This window comes from Ursus arctos, unplaced genomic scaffold (assembly GCF_023065955.2).
Source record: "Ursus arctos isolate Adak ecotype North America unplaced genomic scaffold, UrsArc2.0 scaffold_21, whole genome shotgun sequence".
NCBI classification, from domain to species: Eukaryota; Metazoa; Chordata; class Mammalia; order Carnivora; family Ursidae; genus Ursus; species Ursus arctos.
The window spans coordinates 47,595,229-47,618,601 of NW_026622886.1; the positions used below are offsets into that span (position 1 = coordinate 47,595,229).

The 23,373-nt window shown below is 37.3% G+C and overlaps 1 protein-coding gene and 1 pseudogene across 13 annotated transcripts in view; both read right to left on the reverse strand.

Moving 5' to 3' along the window:
* The window catches only part of SLC16A7 (solute carrier family 16 member 7), a 724,207-nt gene that overhangs the window by 427,943 nt on the left and 272,891 nt on the right, over positions 1-23,373 (reverse strand). The gene's annotated exons all lie outside the window — the stretch shown is intronic.
* Positions 11,579-11,678, reverse strand: LOC113256482 (U6 spliceosomal RNA; annotated as a pseudogene).

Below are 23,373 nucleotides of genomic sequence, written 5' to 3' on the forward strand. Positions count from 1 at the left end.
TTAAGTGTCTGTCAATAGATGAATGGATAAAGATGATGTGGTATATATGTATGATGGAATATTATTCAGCCATAAAAAGAGAATGACATATTGCCATTTCCAACAACATGGATGGATGTAGGGGGCATTATGCTAGGTGAAATAAGTCACACAGAGAAATACAAATACCATATTTCACTTATATGTAGAACCTAAAAACCAAAACAAATGAATAAACAAACAGGCCAAAAAAAAAAAAAAAAATCCCAGAAACATTCACAAATACAGAGAACAGTGAAACAGGTGAAGGACATTAAGAGTTATAAGCTTCCAGTTATGACATAAATGTCACAGAGATAAAAAGTACAGCATAAAGGGGCGCCTGGGTGGCATAGCAGTTAAGTGTCTGCCTTTGGCTCAGGGCGTGATCCCGGCGTTATGGGATCGAGCCCCACATCAGGCTCTTCCGCTATGAGCCTGCTTCTTCCTCTCCCACTCCCCCTGCTTGTGTTCCCTCTCTCGCTGGCTGTCTCTATCTCTGTCAAATAAATAAATAAAATCTTTAAAAAAAAAAGTACAGCATAAGGAATATAGATAGTATGTAATAACTTTGTATGTTAACACATGGTAACTACACATGTGCTGAGCATTTCATAATGTATATAGATGTCAAATCACTGTGTTGTATACTTGAAACTAACATAATATGGCATGTCAACTATACTTTAAAATTTTTTAAATTCATTGGAAATTTATGTCTTAATGAGATGAAAGTTACTCCATCCCAAATTAGATACTGTATCCAAAAGTAAATATTATTTCTGACCAGAATGAGAAAGCTTTTAACACCAATCTATTCCTATTTTTTTAAATTAATCACTGAGAAACATTGTTCACATAAATAAGTAGACAGAATTGGGAAGAGCTTCATAATAGCAATAAAACATGATCCTTTAAACTCCTTTTAAGTTATATGTCAAAAATTTCAGTAATCCGTTATCAAAACTTATGTTTAATGATCTATAAGCTGACAACTCAATTGGTTCTCTTTTAATTTTGTTGAAAGAAAATAATTAGAAGTCACTGTGCTTGCAGAAAGATTTATTTTCTAGTCATTAGTGGCATTTACCTTCTCAACATAAACATCAATATTTTAAATTATCTCTATATTCAGCACTGGAGGATTTACATATTGGAGTTGCTGTACCATTGTTAGATTCACAGTGGGTAAGGCCTTGTTTTGTGAACTAGATGACCTGGTATAAGAAGGGATGTGAGAAAAGAAAACCAGAATAATCCAAGTACATTCTCAAGCAGATTAGCTTTAGAATAGCATATGTGAAAATTGGGAATTTGAAGACTGATTCTCTGAGAATTATTTGAGCCTCTACACTTCTTTGTGAAGTCTTTATGTGCCCCTAGAGATATGTATACCTTTTGTATAAAGCTGATAATCTAGGATAGTTACTAAAAATTAAGATGTTTAAAACCTAGCCTCAGAGACTGTAATTCCATAGGTCTCCTACGGGGCCAGCTAGGAATCTGATTTTTTTTTTTTTTAAACAAACTCACACCAGATGATTCTAATGCAGGTTATTCACAGACTGATTTGCAAAACAAAAACAAAAAACAAACATTTGTGCAGAGAAAGTAAATGTTTAAATAATAACACTAGGTAATAGTTATTGATTGCTTTGCCTGTAGGACTGCCCTATGTTACATGTTATAAACATTTATTAAATCCTTACAATTCTATGAAGTAGGTATTACTATTATTTCCATTTTTCATATGACAAAATTGAGTTAGTGTGAAGTTAAATCACTTGTGTAAGATATACACTAGAGAGAAATGGGAGGTGACATGACAAAACATGAGGTTGGAAAAAGTCAAGGTATAGGTTGTCTAGAATTTAAGGTTGAGAAGTGAGGATGTTTTGGGGTTAGACTATTGGAATCTATAGAAGGGTTTTATAGAGGAAAATCATATACTCAGATTAGTAATATGCAATGAAGATATGGATTTTGCATTTCTAGTAAGTTCTCAAGTGATGCTGATATTGCTGGTCCATGGACCACAGGTTAAGTGGCAAGGGGTCAGGACTATGTGGTTCAATATGACAGCCACTAGCCACACATGGCTTTCTAAATTTAAATTTAAAATAGTTAAAATTAGAGGTGCCAGGGTGACTCAGTCGGTTAAATGTGTGACTCTTGATCTCAGCTCAGGTCTTGATCTCAGGGTCATGAGTTCAAGCCCTGCATTGGGCATCATGCTGGGTATGGAGACTACTCAAAAAAAAAAAAATTAAAATTAAATAAAATCGAACCTTAATTCTTAAGATACATCAGCCACATTTCAAGAGCATAATAGCTGCAACAAAGATATAGATAGAATATTTCCACCATCGCAGAAAGTAATAGACAGTGTTGAGTTAAAAGAATACTGAAATAATCCAAAGAGAAAACAGTGATACTTTAATCAAATAGAAAATAAACAGAGGCAACTGGGTGGCTCAGTTGGTTAAGTGTCTGCCTTTGGCTCAGGTCATAATCTCGGGGTCCTGCGATCAAGCCCCAGGTCATCAGGGGGCCTGCTTCTCCCTCTGCCTCTGCTCCCCCACTTGCTCTCTCTCTCAAAAATAAATAAAATAAAATAAAATACACAAAGAAATCCAAATAGAAGATAAACAGATCTCAAGACTGCATACGGGAAAAAGGGAGGAAGCAAGGCTGACTCCTGGGTTTTTGAACTGCATAGGAAAAGGAGAAACAAAACAGCAGGCATACGTTGTGCAATGAAATGCTATTTTGAATATCCTGATATATAGGTTTCTGTGAAATATCCAGATTGAGATGTACATTAGAGTCATCTGGGTATATAGACAAGGAATTTAAGAGAGATATTGGGCTATAAAGGTTTGAAAGTAATCATTTAGTTAACAAGTATTATTATGGGAAGCCATGGAATTCTTTAAAAATCTGATACATATATATCCAATATAGGAGCACCTAAATATATAAAACAAATATTAACAGACCTGAAGGGAGAAGTAGACAGAAATACAACAATACAGGACTTCAATACCCACGTTTAACAATGGATAGATCATCCAGACAGAAAATTAATAAGGGAACACTGGACTTAAACTACACATTAGACCAGATGGACCTAACAGGTATTTATAGAACATACTGTCCAAAATTAGCAGAAAGCACATTCTTCTCAAGTGCACATGGAACATTCTCTAGGGCAGATAATATGTTAGGTCACAAAATAAGTCTTAATAAATTTGATTGAAACTGTATCAAGGCTCTTTACCAACAACAATGTCATGAAACTAGAAATCAGTTATAAATCAAAGACTGGAAAATTCACAAATATGGGGAGATTAAACAACATGCTACTAACAACCAATGGGTCAAAGAAGAAATAAAAATAAAAAATAAAAAAAAAATCTTGAGACAAATGAAAGTGGAAATACAGTCTATCAAAATGTATATGATACAGCAAAATCAGTCCAAAGAGGGAAGTTCAAAGTGATAAAAGTCTAACATTAAGAAAAAAGAATTAGCTAAAATTAACAACCTAACTACACATCTCAAGGAACTAGGAAAAGAACAAATGAACACCAAAGTTAATAAAAGGAAGAAAATAACAAAGATCAGAGTAGAAATAAATAAAATAAAGACTAAAAAGACAATAGAAAAGATCAATGAAACAAAGAACTGGTGTTTTGCAAAGATAAGCAAAACAGATAAATCTTTAACTAGACTTACCAAGAAAAAAAAGAAAGAGAATCCAAATAAGTACAATTAGAAATGAAAGAGACATTACAACTGATAGCACAGAAATACAAAGGCTCATGAGAAACTACTATGAAATATTATACAACAACAAATTGGACAACATAAAATAAAGAAATTTCTAGAAGCATACAATCTACCAAGACTGAATTATAAAGAGATAGAAAATCCAAATAGACCAAGTACTAGTAAGGAGATTGAACCAGGAATCAGAAACCTCCCAACAAACAAAAGTCTAGGACCAAATGGCTTCATTGGTGAATTCCACCAAACATTCAAAGAAGAATTAATACTAATCTTTGTCAAACTCTTCCGAAACACAGAGAGGAAGGGAACACATGAAAACTCATTTACAAAGTCAGCATTACCCTGACATCAAAATGACAGAAGGATGCCACAAGAAAAGAAAATTACAGGCCAACATTCCTGATGAATAAAATGCAGAAATCCTCAACAAAATATTAGCAAACTGAACTCAACAATACATTAAAAGGATCATACACCATCATCAAGTGGAACATGTTCCAGGTATGCAAGGATGGTTCAACATCCACAAATCAATCAATGTGTTATACCACACAAACAAAATAGAGGATAAAAATCCTATGTTCATCTCAACAGATGTAGAAAAAGCATTTGGCAAAATTCAATATCCATTCATGAAAAAACTCTCAACAAGCTGGGTATAGAGAAAATAGAATGAACATCAATATAACAAAGGCCATATATGATAAACCCACAACTAACATGGTGAAAAATGCTGGCAGTTTTTCTTTAAAGATTAGAAATAAGACAAGGCTACCCACTCTCACCACTTTTATTTAACATAGTCCTGGAAGTCCTAGCCAGAGCAGTTAGTCAAGAAGAAGAAAGAAAAGCCTTCTAAATTAGAAGAAAAAAGTAAAACCCTATTTGCAGATGACATGATACTATATACAGAAAACACTTATGACTCCATCAAAAAACTGTTAGAACTAATAAATTCAGTAAAGATACAGGATACATAATCAATACACAAAATTCAGTTGCATTTATATCCACTAACACCAAACTATCTGAAAAAGAAATTAAGAGAACAATCCCACTTACAATTTCATCAAACAGAATAAAATACTGAGGAATAAATTTAATCAAGGAGGTGAAAGTTCCATATGCTAAAGACAGTAAGACATTAATGAAAGAAATTGAAGAAGACACAAATAAATGAAAAGATACTCCAAGCTCATGGATTGGAAGAGTGAATATTGATAAAATGTCAATACGATCCAAAATAATTTACAGATTCAATGCAATTCCATCAGCATTTTTCATAGAGAAAAAACAATCCTAAAATTTGTATAGAACCACAAAAGACCTTGAATAGCTAAACAATCTTGAGAAAGAATTGAGCTAGTGATGTCAAACTTTCTGATTTTAAACTATATTACCAAGTTATAGTAATCAAAACAATATGATATTGGCATAAAGACAAACACATACATCAGTGGAATAGAATAGAGAACCCAGAAATAAACCCATACATGTATGGTCAATTAATTTATGACACAGGAACCAAGAATATACTATGAGGAAAGGTTGGTCTCTTTAATAAATGATGCTGGGAAAAATGGATGGCCACATGCAAAAAAAAGAAAAGAAAAAAAAAAGAAAAAAGAAAATGTACTCCTATATTAAATATACACAAAAATCAACCCAGAAGGGATTAAAGACTTGCATGCAAGACCTGAAACCACAATATCCCTAGAAGAAACATTGGGAACAAGCTCCTTGATATAGGCCTTGGCAATGATTTCTTGGTTTTAATACCAAAAGCAAAAATAAATGGTGTGACTACATCAAACTGAAAGGCTTCAGCATAGCAAAGGAAACCATTAAAAAAGTTAAAAGACAATCTACATAATGAGGAAAAAATATTTGCAAATCATATATCTGGTAAGAGGTTAAAATCCAAATTATATAAAATATCCAAATTTATATATATATAAATATCCAAATTATAGAAATGTAATATATATTATATAATATCCAAATTATATAAAATATCCAATTATATATAAATACCCAAATTATATATAAATTATGCAACTTATAGCAAAAAATCTAACAATCTGATTAAAAATGGGCAGAGGAACTGAAAAGATATTTTCCAAATGAGACATAGGGCCATCCAAGTGGCCCACAAGTACACAAAAAGGTGCTCAACATCACTGATCATCAGGAAATGCAAATCAAAACCATAATGAGATATGGTTACATCACCTCATAACTGTTAGAATGGCAATTATCAAAAAGATAAAAGATAAGAAGTGTTGGCAAGAATGTGAAGAAAAGGAACTCTTGTGCACTGCTGGTGAGAATGTAAAGTTGTCCAGCCACTATGAAAAACAGTATGGAAGGTTCTCAAAAAATTAAAAATAGAACTATCATGTGATCAAAAAATTCCATTTCTGAGTATATATCTGAAGGAAATCAAATCACTATCTCAAAAAGATACCTGCACCCACTTATTCACTGCAGCATTATTTATAATAGCTAAGACATGAAAACAACATAAGTGTCCATTAAGGAATGAATGTACAAAGAAAATGTGGTATATTTATACAGTAGAATATTATCAGCCATAAAAATAAAGGAAATCCTGCCATTTGCAGCAACATAGATGGACCTTGAAGCCATTATGGAAAGTGAAATGTCTGACAATGGAAGACAAATACCTTATTATCTCACTTATATGTGGAATCTAAAAAAAAAAAAAGATCTCATAGACATAGAGAACAGACTGCTGGTTGCTGGAGGTGAGGGTTAGGTGGTGGGTGATATGTGTAAATGCAATCAAAAGGTACAAACTTCCAGCTTTAAGATAAATAAGTTCCGGGGAGCTAATGTATAATATGGTGACTACAGTTAACAATACTGCATTGTATATTTCAAAATTGCTTAGAGAGTATGTCTTAGAAGTTTTCATCCCAAGGGAAAAAAATTATAACTTTGTGAGGTGATAGATGTAAACTAAACTTACTGTGGTCATCCTTTTGCAATATATACATGTATCAGTGTATTATATACCTTAAATTAATAGAATGTTATATGTCAGTTATATCTCAATAAAACTGGAAAAAATCTGATACAATAAAATCTTTGGACCTTTTTTTTTAAAGATTTTATTTATTTATTTGAGAGAGAGAGAGAGCATGAGGAGAGGGAAGAGGCAGGGGGAGAGGCAGAGGCAGGGGGAGAGGCAGAAGCAGGCTCCCCACTTGCTCCCCGTTTGCTCCCCACTGAGCAAGGAGCCTGACGCAGGACTCAATCCCAGAACACCAGGATCATGACCTAAGCCAAAGACAGATGCTTAATCACTAGGCCACCCAGGCACCCCCTCTTTGGACCTTTCTTTTGGTGGGAGTTAGGAAATAAGCCCATTAATTTTTTATATTTAAAGTAAAATTTGCACAACATACAATTAACCATTTTACAGTTCAGTGGTACATAGTACATTCACTATGTTGTGCCATCACCACGCTCTAATTTAAAACCATATCATCACCTGAAAAACCCTTCTCTTATTAAGTAATCATTACCAATTTTCCCTCTCCCCAGCCCCTGTCAACCACTCTCCTGCTTTCTGTCTCTATAGATTTACCTATTTAGGATAGTTCATATAAATAGAATCACACAATATATACATTTTTAAGTCTGGCTTCTTTCACTTAGCATGTTTTCAAGGTTCATTCAAGTTATAGCATGTATCAGCACTTCATTCCTCTTTCAATATGAATAATATTTCATTATATGTATATACCACAATTTATTTTGAATGAAAGTTCTAAGGATTCATGAACCCTTCCAAAAGGCAATGCATTGAGTCCCTTAAAGGCATTGCATGGACCATCAGGGGCTCACTGATCACAGATTACAAACCACAAATATGACTGGGGCACTGGCTAAGCTCCTATGGTGTGAGAATGACAGTAAAAGAAGAGACCAGGGACAGAAGGAATGTTGGAAAACACTAATATTTAAGGGATAGGTAAAGGAGGAGGAGACTAAATACATACTGGAAGAGAGAAAAAGAATGAGACAGCCAAAACAAGCATCCAAAAAAAAAGTGAAATGAGTAATACTGTCATATGGTAGAGTAAGAAACAAAAGAACACAACATTTTCCACTGAATTTAGCAAAACAGAGATCATTTTTGAAATGATCTATTTGAGGTCATAAAGATTGAGGCTAGATGGCAATCATTTGAGAAATAAGAGAGGAAGAAGTGTATGTGGAAAATGCATACAACTCATTCAAGATACTGAACTGTAAAGGAGAAAGAGGCTTGTTGCTAGCGCAAGGCCGGAGACAAGAGTATTTTTGAAGATATGGGAATAAAGAGTATTTTTATATTCTGGAGAAATAAATGTATGAAAAGATTAATGATAAGGAGCTGATAAATAACTCAAAAAAAAAAAATAGAAAGGTAGGAACTCCAAAGCTCAGCAGGAAGTAGTTTAATAATTACTGAATTAATGTGGGATGTAGACAAGATTTGGGTTAAAGGAAAAGATGTCTGGTGCTAAAATTCTGCTTAATAGGTAAATGCCAGCAGGTCAGTAGACAACAGTGATGAAGAGGAATGGAAGGTGATGTTTCTGGATTACATAATCCTCAAATGATCAGGGATTTCTATAAGAGTGTTCAAAGGAGCATGCTTTGAAACTAAGGAGCTATGATAATGACAAATAAGCCAGACCTATAAGAAACAACTAAATTAGAAAGTATACTTTGAGTCAGCCATTTAACGAGTCTCTTGAGTGCTTACTTTTTACTGGGAACTGCGCTGAGGACTTAAGTTATAAATATGGATCTTTCAGTAGTTCTCAACCAGTGATGTGTAAAAATCACTGAAGAATTTAGTGGAAGGCCTAGAACCATATGTCCTTCTGGGGAATTAAAAAAAAAAAGCAGCTTTTGTTATTTTCATTTTTTTAAAGGATTTATTTATTCATTTATTTGAGAGAAAGAACATGCACGAGTGGGGTGGGAGGGCAGAGGAAGGCGGAAAAGCAGACTCCCTGCTGAGTGGAGAGCCTGGTGTGGGGCTCCATCCTAGGTCCCTGAGATCATGACCTCAGCTGAAGGCAGATGCTTAACTGACTGAGCCACCCAGATGCCCCTGTTGTTTTCATTTTGATGGTACCAGATTTCTTTGTTAGAGTGATTAGTAGTAATTAGCTATGAGATGCTGGAACAAAGCACAATCTGTCTTATACACAGAAAAAGATGCAATATCATAAAATAACTAGAAAGAAATAAAAAATCTCTAATAGAAAAATATAAAATGCTATGGGAAGAGAAAATGAGAGTGTCCACTATGTCGAAATGTAGAGAAAGGAAAGTAACATTAGGAGGATACTTCTATGTTGAGTCTCACATCCAATGTATTTGCTAGGCTTAGAAAGGGAGAGCAGCCCATGTAGGCAACTGTAAGGACCCTGAGGTCAAAACAGTAGCGTGAAACCATATTTGGAGGGACACTGCATGGATGTTATTTGTACTTATCCTTACAAGAAATTCTGGGAGGTGAGTGTTGAGATTGGGAGATGTTAAACAAATAAGCAAATGAAATAATGAAGTTAATCTTTGAACATGTTGCCATGTTGCCACAGTGTAAAGAACAGGTTATTGAGGGGAAACTGGAGTGGAGAACATCTTATAAAAAGGTTATGGAATTACTTACACTAAAGCTGATAAAAACTAAAGCAGAGCAGAGGTTATGGCAACGGGGTGGAGTACAAGGATTTGGTAAAGACTTGAGAAATATAGTGAAGATGTTGTGAGTAACAAAACAGGACAAGAAGGACTCCATGTTCCTTAACATAAACAACTGAACAGAGAGATGGTGGTGACACTGACCAAGGTTAGAGAAGCCAAAGAAGTAAATTCTTCAAGGCCAGAGTAGCATATGCTAAATCCAACCACATTTATAAAGTAAAATAATGCCAACATATGAAATTTTATATATATATATATGTTTTTGGTGACACGCTTAGACAATTGATTATTCCACTGAAAAGTCGAGGCCATCTGTGTGACTTGCTGACAATTCGTGCATCTGTGTTTTAGTTTTCAAAGAAATTCAGCTGCAAATGATGTGAGCCATTCTCTAGCTTGCGCCTTACCACATCACATAAATCAGAAGTTGCACAGACTGTCAGGAGAGTTCTGGGAAATACGGACATAAAGGAACTCCTCCTCCTTCCTTCTTCCTGATCCCCCTTTGCCTAAGGCATGAAGATTGATCAGACATTTACAGCAGCAACTGGCAAGATCTTATTCATTGTGGTGTGAGGGCGATTGTTGTGCTCTTCCAACAAAAGCAAAATGGCAGCATTTAAATGAACTGACACATCAGATATCTTCAGCGGTTCTTTAAAAGTAATACATTAATCAGGGAATAAACAAGGTATTGTCACCCTGACAAAATTTTAGAAGGACTGCATCAGAGGAACCTCCTGAAATTACTCCTATTGAATACAAACTGGGGCCTGACATTTTCCAAAAGGACAATATGCCTCAGAAATTTTTAGCTGTTTATTTTTTAATCTTTCTAAAGGAGAAATTGATTAGTGATCTGATTGTATAGAATATGGTGAGTCTCATCCAACGTATTTACCATTTATACATTAAATTACTACCCAGTATGAGCACGGTGGAAAAGAAATATTAAAAAGCCTCAGTTTATCCTTAGCTTGAAAGAACAAAAATTTGTTACCAAACAAACAAAAATACAATTTTTGCTTGAGAACAACCAACAATACCTTTAGATAAGCTCATCACATATTTCAACACATGAAATGGTTGTTTTTGAGTGTGTGGGAGTTTTCAAGTGCTACAATTAATGTAAATCTAAAATAATTTACAATGTACACAAAATACAAAGATATACTCTAAGGATATGTATAGATTAGATATAAGTAAATCAACATTTGCTTCCACAAGAAACTCTTTCCCCTCCTTTCTTTTACTTAACCCCTTTACTTATTGAAAAGGTGAATTTTTCATTTATTTCCTTGATTTTTATCAAAATGCTATCAGAAGAATACAGCTTGGTGGTAACATAAAATAGTGACTTATTAATGACCGTCAATATATAGGGTTAAAATCCCATAGTTTGTTATCAACTGGATGAAGAAGAATAGAGGCGATCTTAAATATTCTCACCATTAAAAAAAGGTAATTAATTCACATGATGGAGGTAATTATTTGATGTTAGTTAGCTGCTATAGTGGTAACCATTTTGTAATATGTAAGTGTATCTAATCGACACGTTGTATAACTTAAACTTTACTATGTTATATATCAATTATATCTCAACAAACCTGAAGGAAAAAAAATAGAACAAAAAAGCATATGAAAACCATGTGTAGTACCTATGTGATTGACTACTTCATAGCAGATCATTTTTTTAAAGACAATTATGGTAATCTCATCAGCCTTGCCAGAAATTGCTTCGGGCCCAATTTTTTTTTAATAATACATGAAACCTGCTTAGTGTGGAAACGTGTTCCTTGTTCTCTTTTTATTTTTATTTTTTTTTTTTTTAAGATTTTATTTATTTATTTGACAGAGATAGAGACAGTCAGCGAGAGAGGGAACACAAGCAGGGGGAGTGGGAGAGGAAGAAGCAGGCTCATAGCAGAGGAGCCTGATGTGGGGCTCGATCCCATCACGCTGGGATCACGCCCTGAGCCGAAGGCAGACGCTTAACCGCTCTGCCACCCAGGCGCCCCCCTTGTTCTCTTTTTAAAAAAATATGGAATGATTCACGAATCTGCATGTCATCCTTGCATAGGGGCCATATTAATCTCTGTATTGTTCCAATTTTACTATAGTGCTGCTAAACTGTATCTTGTTCTTAAAAGAGATATATAAGAAAAGAAAATCTCTCATCCTTATCTTCTCTGATATGTGAAAAGAACCCATCTTCCTGCCAGCTTAATGATGAAGATACCATTAAGGAAGACAGGAGAAAACAAAAAGGGAGAAAAATAAAACTTGAGTCTTTGATACCATCCTTGAATAGCTAAATCAACTAACACTAGAAATCTATTCTAACTCTTACTCTAATGTGAAGTAACTTTACATACTGCTGAAGGTTATTGTCAAAGTTTGCTATTTCTTTTAGCCAAAACATACCAACAAACATATGAAGGGGTGTGAGGAAGTATTAAACCATCTAGAGAAGAGAAGCCAAATGGGAACACCAAAGCTCCTTCCAAGAAGACGGCTTTAGTGCATGATTTTGTTGTTTGTAGAAGTCATAAGGAGATGAATTTCAGCTTCATATAAAACTTGTCAGAGTTGTCTGAAAAGGCGTATCTGCCCTAGGAAGTAGCAAGTTCCTTCTCACCAGAGATTGGCCAACCACTTCTTAGTTTTGCTGCAAATTAGAGAAATTAGACTATATTCCTCATGAGTCATTCCAACACTAGTATTTCTTTGTTACTGTGAAAACTGAAAGAAAGATTTCTCAAGGGGATGCAAAGTCTAGTCCTAAAGCTTAACCACAAAACAGTCTTCCTTTTGTTGTCTAATGTAGAGGAACTGCTCTCATAGCTTCAGTTCTCTAAACTAAGCAATTGTTGAATCTTTGCTGAGTTTCTAGACTGTGTTAGTAACAGTGAGAATAAAAATATTACATAATTACTATATTAAAGAGTTTAATTCTTAATGGGGATATATTTTAATTCAATGAAAAATAAACACTGGCATATACATGGGGTGTCAAAGTTTATGACAGAACTAATAAAGGGTTTGGTTATAACAACAAGTAGGAAAATTACCCAAATGCTGATTTTTTTTAAGATTTTTACCTATTTATTTGACAGAGAGAGAGGCAGTGAGAGAGGTAACACAAGCAGGGGGGGTGGGAGAGGGAGAAGCAGGCTTCCCGCTGAGCAGGGAGCCCCATGCAGGGCTTGATCCCAGAATGCTGTGATCATGACCTGAGCCGAAGGCAGACACTTAAGGACTAAGCCACCCAGGCACCCCTCAAATGCTGATCTTGATAACATTTGCATAAGTGTTATATAATAGTGCCTTTAAAAATGGAGTCAAATGGACACAATGTCATTTTGAGTTAGCGCTAATTATGCAATTGTCAATAATAGATCTCACTATATGGAAGTATTAAATAAAACGTTAGAACTAGACCAGGATTAAAATTAAGATACAAGTTTAATTTGTCTTTGTCATTTTGGAGAAAAATCTATTTTTAACCACAGGGATAAAACTCATACCATTTTCCGTTTAATGAAATTAGGAAGTGTTGTAATTATTTCAAAAGAAACTTTCTTTCCCATCGGTATTATTTGGGAGAAATAATATTTCCAGCAATGTTCTTCTTCCTAACATTTTCTACTGCATTATTTGTGGTTTACAAAGAAGATCTTGATTGTTTACTGTGACTATTTTATAATGCCACATTTCTCTGTTGTACCTGACCATCTCTGCACAGGAAAGAAGCTGAATACTGCAAAAGTTCTTACAAACAACAACAGCATCAACGGTAGGTTTTACCTACTGTGAACCAGGACAGCACAGTAGAAGGATTCAATAAATTAAACTAGTAATGAGAGAACTACATTGAAACTCTGGTAGGAGTTGTTTATCTAACTGCAAATCTAATAAATCACATTAATTAAAAAGAGAGATATCCTGGTTTTTATTGATATAAGTTCTCTGATTTTCCTGCTGTCAGGTACATTAACCCACTTTCCATGTGCAGAGTTTTTAAGAAGGAATAAATGGAGAAAGCGTAGCACAAAAAGGCAGAAAGAAAAAGGTAGGGCCAATCCTAATCATGCAGGGTTACTAACAATTCTATAAATCATCTGATCCAACATGACCTCCTGCTGTTACCAGCAGAAATATTGCTCTCATTTGCATTAAAAAAATTTTTTTTTTGTCTTACAAGCAGTGAGAGAAAGATGAGTTCAGCTAAGAGTTCATTATCTTCCCCGCACCCCTCCCTCCACACATGAGTTTTGGTGAAAGAAAGCATTTGCAAAATATGTTCTTAGTACGCTGTGCTCCTTTTGTCCTCCATGCAACAGAATTGATTTCAAACCGTTCCACTTTTTTTAATTTAAATTTTAGTGAACGTACAATGCAATACTGGTTTCTGGAGAATTCAGTGATTCGTCACTTACATACAATACCCAGTGCTCATCACAAGTGCGCTCTTTAATACCCATCATCCATCTAGCCCATCCCTCACCCACCTCCCTTCATCAACCCTCAGTTTGTTCTCTATCATCAAGACTCTCTTAAGGCTTGTTTCCTTCTCTCCTTTTGTTCTTTTCCCTGTTCCTATATGTTCACCTGTTTTCTTTCTTAAATTCCTCATATGAATGAAATCATATGATATTTGTCTTTCTCTGACTTATTTCTCTTAGCATAATACACTCTAACTCCTTCCATGTTTTTGCAAATGGCAAGATTTCATTTTTTTGATGGCTGAGTAATATTCCAATGTGTATGTATATATATATACCACATCTTCTCTGTCCATTCATCAGTCAATGGATATTTGGGTTCTTCCCATAGTTTGGCTATTGCTGACAACGCTGCTATATACATTGGGGTGCAAGTACCCCTTCAAATCTGTATTTTTTATCCTTTGGGTAAATACCTAGTAGTGCAATTCCTCTATTTTTAACTTTTTGAGGAACCTCCATATTGTTTTCCAGAGTGGCTGCACCAATGTGCATTCCCACCAACAGTGCAAGAGGGTTCCCCTTTCTTCACACCTTGCCAACACCTTTGTTTCTTGTGTTGTGACAGGTGTGAGATGGTATCTCATCATGGTTTTGATTTGTATTTGCCTGATGTAGAGTGATGTTGAATATCTTTTCATGTGTCTGTTATCTATCTGGATGTCATCTTTAGAAAAGAAGTCTATTCACGTCTTCTGCCCATTTCTAAACTGGATTGTTTATTTTTTGGGTGTTGAGTTTGGTAAGTTCTTTGTAGATTTTGGATACTAACTCTTTATCAGATAAGTCATTTGCAAATATCTTCTCCCATTTCATAGGCCGCCTTTTAGTTTTGTTGTTTCCTTCGCTGTGCAGAAACTTTTTATCTTGATGAAGTCCCAGTAGTTCATTTTTGCTTTTGTTTCCCTTGTCACTGGCGACGCATTTAGTAAGAAGTTGCTATGGCCAAGGTCAAAGAGGTTTCTGCCTGTGTTCTCCTCTAGGATTTTGAAAGTTTCCTGTCTCACATTTAGGTCTTTCATCTGTTTTTAATTAATTTTCATTATGTTGTAAGAAAGTGGTCCAGTTTATTTCTTTTGCATGCTGCAGTCCAGTTTTCCCAGCACCATTTGAAGAGACTGTCTTTTTTCCATTGGCTATTCTTTCCTGCTTTGTCAAGGATTAGTTGACCATAGCGTTGTGGGTCCATTTCTGGGTTCTCTATTCTGTTCCATTGATCTATGTGTCTGTTTTTGTGCCAGTATCATACTGTCTTGATGAATTTAGCTTTGTAATATAGCTTGAAATCTGGAATCGTGATGCCTCCAATTTTGTATTTCTTTCTCGGAATTGCTTTGGCTATTCAGGTCATATAAATTTTAGGATTGTTAGTTCTAGCTTTGTGAAAAATGCTGGTGGTATTTTGATTGGGATTGCATTAAATGGATAGATTGCTTTGGGTAGTGTAGACATTTAAACAATGTTTGTTCTTCCAATTCATGAGCATGGAATGCTTTTCCATTTCTTTGTGTCCTCTTCCATTTCTTTCATAAGTGATCTATAATTTTCAGAGTACAGATCTTTTACCTCTTTAGTTAGCAAGCCATTCCATTTTTAACATAAAATCACATCTCGGGGGAGGAGTTAAGATGGCGGAGGAGTAGGGGACCCCTTTTTCAGCCGGTCCCCTGAGTCGAGCTGGATAGGTAACAGACCAGCCTAAATAACCACGGAATCAGCCTGAGACGCAGGAAGATACATCTGGATCTCTACAAATGAACATCTCCAGCGCTGAGTATTGATGTACCAAGAGGGGAGCCGTAAAACCGCGCACAGATATCGGAAGATAAACGGAAGGGGGAGGGAGCCGCTGCGTTTGGGTGCCAGGAAGCGGCAGCCACCTGCACGGGGGAGCGGGCCGGACTCATGGAGGGCACCTGCGAGAGAGCGGACTGAGACCGGTGACCCGTGAACGCGCGCCACCAGGCATCTCCCGGACCACCGGAATCGAGGTGTGCTCACGGGATCCAGACTGAGACCGGGAACTCCCGGAACGCGCGCGGGGCAGCTGGCGGCTGGCGGGCCACCTGCACGGGGGAGCGGGCGGACTCGCGGTCGGCACCTGCGAAACAGCAGACTGAGACCCTGAACCGGGTGCGCGCGCCACCAGGCTTCTCACGAAACTCCGGAATCGCGGTGTGCTCACCGGGCATAGACTGAGACCGGGAGACCCAGGAGCGTGCGGGGCGGCCGGTGGCTGGCGGCATTAGAAACACAAAGGACAGAGACGCGCAGGCCCTGGAAGTGAGGGCAGGGACGCCGGGTGTGGGGCGCACATCCCGGGACGCTGCAGGGTTGACCAGCACCAACAGTAACAGAGTTTAAGTGGCCAGAACATCAGTGGAGAACGGGCCGCAATCCCTCTGTTCTGTGACAATGCAGCCTCTGCTGCTCTGACTCTCAGAAGAGGCATAGCCGGCCGCCAGGGAAAGCCGCCAGAGAACAAAAGCCTGGAAATACCGGCTCAGAGAGTGCCCATCCCCATCCCCCCTCGCAGGGGACACGGAGACTCTACCCAAACAGGGTTGCCTGAGTATCGGCGCGGCAGGCCCCTCCCCCAGAAGGCAGGCTGAAAAATCAAGAAGCCCACAACCCGGGCGCCTGGGTGGCGCAGTCATTGAGCGCCTGTCTTCGGCTTAGGGCGTGATCCCGGCGTTCCGGAAAGGAGTCCGTCATCGGGCTCCTCCGCTGGGAGCCTGCTTCTTCCTCTCTCACTCCCCTGCTTCTGTTCCGTTCTTGCTGACTGTCTGTCTCCCTCTCTCAGATAAGTAAATAAATAAAATCTTTAAAGAAGAAGCCCACATCTCTAAGATCCCTATAAAACAAGGGGCACGGCCTGGGACCCAGTCAATAATTTGGGCTCTGGACAACCCCGCAACCTCTCCTCATCAGAATGACAAGAAGGAGAAGCCCCCACCCCCCAGCAAAGAAAAGACAGTGAGTCTGTGGCCTCTGCCACAGAAGTAACGGATATGGATGTAACCAAATTATCAGAAATGGAATTCAGAGTAACAATGGTCAAGATGATGAGTAGACTTGAAAAAAGTATTAAGGAAAATGTTACTGAGAATATAGAATCCCTAAGGGCAGAAATGAGACCGAATTTGACAGAAATTAAAAATTCTATGAGCCAAATGCAGGCAAAACTAGAGGCTCTGACGGCCAGGGTCACTGAAGCAGAGGAAAGGGTTAGTGAATTGGAGGATGGGTTAATAGAGGAAAAAATGAAAATAGAAGATGCTTTTAAAAAAGTCCACGCCCACAAATGTTGGCTACGGTGGATTACTGACTCAACGAAACGATCCAATGTCAGAATCATCGGCATCCCCGAGGGGGTGGAGAAAAACAGAGGTCTAGAAGAGATATTTGAACAAATTGTAGCTGAAAACTTCCCTAATCTAGCGAGATAAACAAACATTCGTGTCCAAGAGGCAGAGAGGACCCCTCCCAAGCTCAACCACGACAAACCTACGCCACGTCACGTCATAGTGCATTTCGCAAATATTAGATCCAAGGATACAGTATTGAAAGCGGCCAGGGCAAAGAAATTTCTCACGTACCAAGGCAAAGGCATCAGAATTAACGTCAGACCTGTCTACACAGACCTGGAATGAGAGAAAGGGTTGGGGGAGCATTTTTAAAGCTCTTTCAGAGAAAAACATGCAGCCAAGGATCCTTTATCCAGCAAGGCTGCAATTCAGAATTGATGGAGAAATAAAGACATTTCAGAATCGCCAGTCACTAACCAATTTCGTAACCAAGAAACCAGCCCTACAGGAGGTATTACAGGGGGTTCTATAAAAGTAAAAAGGCCCCAAGAGTGATACAGAACAGAAAGTCACAGCCAATACAAACAAAGACTTTACTGACAACATGGCATCATTAAAAGCATATCTCTCAGTACTCAGTCTTAATATTAATGGCTTAAATTCTTCCTTAAAACACCACAGGGTTGCAGATTGGATAAAAAGAAATGACCCATCCATTTGCTGTCTACAAGAGACTCATTTCGAACCCAAAGATGCATTCAGGCTGAGAGTAAGGGGATGGAGTACCATCTTTCACGCAAATGGACCCCAAAAGAAAGCTGGGGTAGCAATTCTCATATCAGATAAACTGGATTTTAAACTACAGACTATAGTTAGAGACGCAGAAGGGCACTATATTATTCTTAAAGGAAGTATTCAACAAGTGGATATGACAATTATAAATATATATGCCCCCAACAGGGGAGCAGCAAGATACACAAGCCAACTCTTAACCAGAATAAAGAGACATATAGATAAAAATACCTTAATAGTAGGGGACCTCAACACTCCACTCTCAGAAATAGACAGAACACCCTGGCAAAAACTAAGCAAAGAATCAAAGGCTTTGAATGCCATACTCGACGAGTTGGACCTCATAGATATATATAGAACACTACACCCCAGAACCAAAGAATACTCATTCTATTCTAATGCCCATGGAACATTCTCAAGAATAGACCATGTTCTGGGACACAAAACAGGTCTCAGCCGATACCAAAAGATTGAAATTATCCCCTGCATATTCTCAGACCACAACGCTCTGAAATTGGAACTCAACCACAAGGAAAAATTTGGAAGAAACTCAAACACTTGGAGACTAAGAACCATCCTGCTCGGGAAAGACTCGATAAACCAGGAAATCAAAAATCAAATTAAACAATGTATGGAGACCAATGAGAATGAAAATACAACAGTCCAAAACCTATGGGATACTGCAAAGACAGTCCTAAGGGGGAAATACATAGCCATCTAAGCCTCACTCAAAAGAATAGAAAAATCTAAAATGCAGTTTTTATATTCTCACCTCAAGAAGCTGGAACAGCAACAGAGGGACAGGCCTAATCCACACACGAGGAAGCAGTTGGCCAAAATTAGAGCTGAAATCAATCAAGCAGAAACCAGAAGTACAGTAGAGCAGATCAACAGGACTAGAAGCTGGTTCTTTGAGAGAATCAATAAAATTGACAGACCACTGGCAACACTTATCAAAAAGAAAAGAGAAAGGACCCAGATTATTAAAATTATGAATGAAAAAGGAGAGGTCACGATGAACACCATTGAAATTGGAAGGATTATTAGAAATTTTTATCAACAGCTATATGCCAATAAACTAAGCAATCTGGAAGAGATGGAATCCTTCCTGGAAACCTATAAACTACCAAGATTGAAACAGGAAGAAATTGATTTCTTAAACAGGCCAATTAATTATGTAGAAATTGAGTCAGTGATAAACAACCTTCCAAATAACAAAACTCCAGGCCCGGACGGTTTTCCTGGGGAATTCTACCAAACATTCAAAGAAGAAATAATACCTATTCTCCTAAAGCTATTTCAAAAAATAGAAACAGAAGGAAAGCTACCAAACTCATTCTATGAGGCCAATATTACCTTGATCCCCAAACCAGGCAAAGACCCCCTCAAAAAGGAGAATTACAGACCGATTTCCCTAATGAATATGGATGCCAAAATCCTCAACAAGATACTTGCTAATAGAATCCAACAGTTCATTAAAAGGATTATCCACCACGATCAAGTGGGATTCATACCTGGGATGCAAGCGTGGTTCAATATTCGCAAATCAATCAGCGTGATACATCATATCAACAAGAAAAGACTCAGGAACCATATGATCCTCTCAATCGATGCCGAAAAAGCATTTGACAAAATACAGCATCCTTTCCTGATTAAAACCCTTCAGAGTGTAGGAATAGAAGGTACATTTCTCAATCTCATAAAAGCCATCTATGAAAAGCCTACTGCAAATATTATTCTCAATGGGGAAAAGCTGGAAGCCTTTCCCTTAAGATCAGGAACACGACAAGGATGCCCACTCTCGCCACTATTATTCAACATAGTACTAGAAGTCCTTGCAACAGCAATCAGACGACAAAAAGGGATCAAAGGTATTCAAATCAGCAAAGAAGAAGTCAAAATGTCTCTCTTCACAGATGACATGATACTCTATATGGAAAACCCAAAAGAAGCCACTCCCAAACTATTAGAAGTTATAGAGCAATTCAGTAATGTGGCGGGATACAAAATCAATGCTCAGAAATCAGTTGCATTTCTGTACACGAATAACGAGAACGAAGAAAGAGAAATTAGGGAATCCATCCCATTTACAATAGCATCAAAAACCATACGTTACCTTGGAATTAACTTAACCAGACACGTAAAGGACCTATATTCTAGAAACTATAAATCACTCTTAAAAGACATTGAGGAAGACATAAAAAGATGGAAAGATATTCCATGCTCATGGATCGGAAGAATTAACATAGTTAAAATGTCCATGCTACCCAGAGCAATCTACACTTTCAATGCTATCCCGATCAAAATACCGAGGACATTTTTCAAAGAACTGGAACAAATAGTCCTTAAATTTGTATGGAAACAGAAAAGGCCCCGAATCTCCAAGGAACTGTTGAAAAGGAAAAACAAAGCTGGGGGCATCACAATGCCGGATTTCGAGCTGTACTACAAAGCTGTGATCACAAAGACAGCATGGTACTGGCACAAAAACAGACACATAGACCAATGGAACAGAATAGAGAGCCCAGAAATGGACCCTCAGCAATTTGGGCAACTAATATTTGATAAAGCAGGAAAAAACATCCGGTGGGAAAAAGACAGTCTCTTCAATAAATGGTGCTGGGAAAATTGGACAGCTACATGCAAAAGAATGAAACTTGACCACTATCTCACACCATACACAAAAATAAACTCCAAATGGATGAAAGACCTCGATGTGAGACAGGAATCCATCAAAATTCTAGAGGAGAACATAGGCAACAACCTCTACGACATTGGCCAAAGCAACCTTTTTCATGATACATCCCCAAAGGCAAGAGAAACAAAAGATAAAATGAACTTATGGGACTTCATCAAGATTAAAAGTTTCTGCACAGCCAAGGAAACAGTCAGAAAAACTAAGAGGCAGCCCATGGAATGGGAGAAGATATTTGCAAATGACAGTACAGATAAAGGACTGGTATCCAAGATCTACAAAGAACTTCTCAAACTCAATACACGAGAAACAAATAAACAAATCAAAAAATGGGCAGAAGATATGAACAGACACTTTTCCAATGAAGACATACAAATGGCTAACAGACACATGAAAAAATGTTCAAAATCATTAGCCATCAAGGAAATTCAAATCAAAACCACACTGAGTTACCACCTTACGCCAGTTAGAATGGCAAAAATAGACAAGGCAAGAAACAACAATTGTTGGAGAGGATGTGGAGAAAGGGGATCCCTCCTACATTGTTGGTGGGAATGCAAGTTGGTACAGCCACTCTGGCAAACAGTGTGGAGGTCCCTTAAAAAGTTAAAAATTGAGCTACCCTATGATCCAGCCATTGCACTACTGGGTGTTTACCCCAAAGATACAGACGTAGTAAAGAGAAGGGCCATATGCACCCCAATGTTCATAGCAGCAATGTCCACAATAGCTAAATCGTGGAAGGAGCCGAGATGCCCTTCAACAGATGACTGGATTAAGAAGTTGTGGTCCATATATACAATGGAATATTACTCAGCTATCAGAAAGAACGAGTTCTCAACATTTGCTACAACATGGATGGCACTGAAGGAGATAATGCTAAGTGAAATAAGTCAAGCAGAGAAAGACAACTATCATATGATTTCTCTCATCTATGGAATATAAGAACTAGAATGATCAGTAGGGGAAGAAAGGGATAAAGAAAGGGGGGTAATCAGAAGGGGGAATGAAACATGAGAGACTATGGACTATGAGAAACAAACTGAGGGCTACAGAGGGGAGGGGGATGGGGGAATGGGATAGGCCGGTGATGGGTAGTAAGGAGGGCACGTATTGCATGGTGCACTGGGTGTTATACACAACTAATGAATCATCGAGCCTTGCATCGGAAACTGGGGATGTACTGTATGGTGACTAACATAATATAATAAAAAATCATTATAAAAATAAAAAAAAATAAAAAATAAAATAAAATCACATCTCAAGAGGATGGACCTACTGCCATAAAATCCAAAAGTCTATTCCTCCAGTGCACACTTCTTCTAACTGGCCTGTGTCAAGTTCCTATGCTTCAAGCATAGGGCAAAAAAATATAAAGCAATCATGTGTTTTCTTTGAAGCTCTGGCATGAATCGTTTATTTGGAATAAGGAAATACAAAAGTGTCTACTCTCCCTTTTGTGAAAGTTTCATTGAGCAAGGTTTTATTGTTTGATAACTTTGGTTTGCCATTTAAACTTCCAAGAAAATTATAAACTCACCAAAACTTTTCTGTGCAATTTAGAAATCTTTCTGAAAGATTATGCTATGATATTTCAGCAATGTTTTCTGCATGAAAATATGTGTTCTCTTGGACATAACATAATAAATTTTCAATTTCTTATTTTAAAAAAATCTTTTCATGAAGTTTTTAAGCATAAATAGCATTAACATACTTTACACCTGAAAGTGACATACAGGCAAATAAGTTTTTAAGGGGGGGGATACTATCCCATTATTTGAATAGTTTCTCATTAAAATTTAAATATTGTTAATACTGGTGTTTTCTATTTTTTCTATTTTTTGGCATTAGAGAGATACAGTTTTAAGCCTTCATGAGGCTTTTTTCTTTTTCAGATGTTATCTCAGAACACATTGCTTTTCAGCTAACTCAATTCTAACGACAGGAGTCTTAAAGAAAACACCCCTGTGCCCAAAGCTCCTTGTAGGTACTACTTTACTCTTATTTTCCCCTTCACAATTAGTTTGTTTTTTAAAAAATGTCTATTTTTTTATTTAAAAAAAGATGTCTATTTTTTAATTTTTATTTCCTCCTCAACCTAGTACAATCTGGTTTCTATCTCCACCATCATAATGAAATGACTTTACCAAGGACACTAATAACTTCCACTTTGACAAAACCAACAGATATATTTTTGTTTTTACCTAATCTCTCTCCAACCCTTAAACTGACTGAAACACTGTCTTAGAAAACTTCTTTTTTTTTTTTTTTAAGATTTTTTTATTTATTCAACAGAGACAGAGACAGCCAGCGAGAGAGGGAACACAAGCAGGGGGAGTGGGAGAGGAAGAAGCAGGCTCATAGCGGAGGAGCCTGATGTGGGGCTCGATCCCACAACGCCGGGATCATGCCCTGAGCCGAAGGCAGACGCTTAACCGCTGTGCCACCCAGGCGCCCCGAAAACTTCTTAATATCAGACACAACTTTCTTTCCTGGTTCTCCATGAAAACTTTTTAATTAATTTATTCAT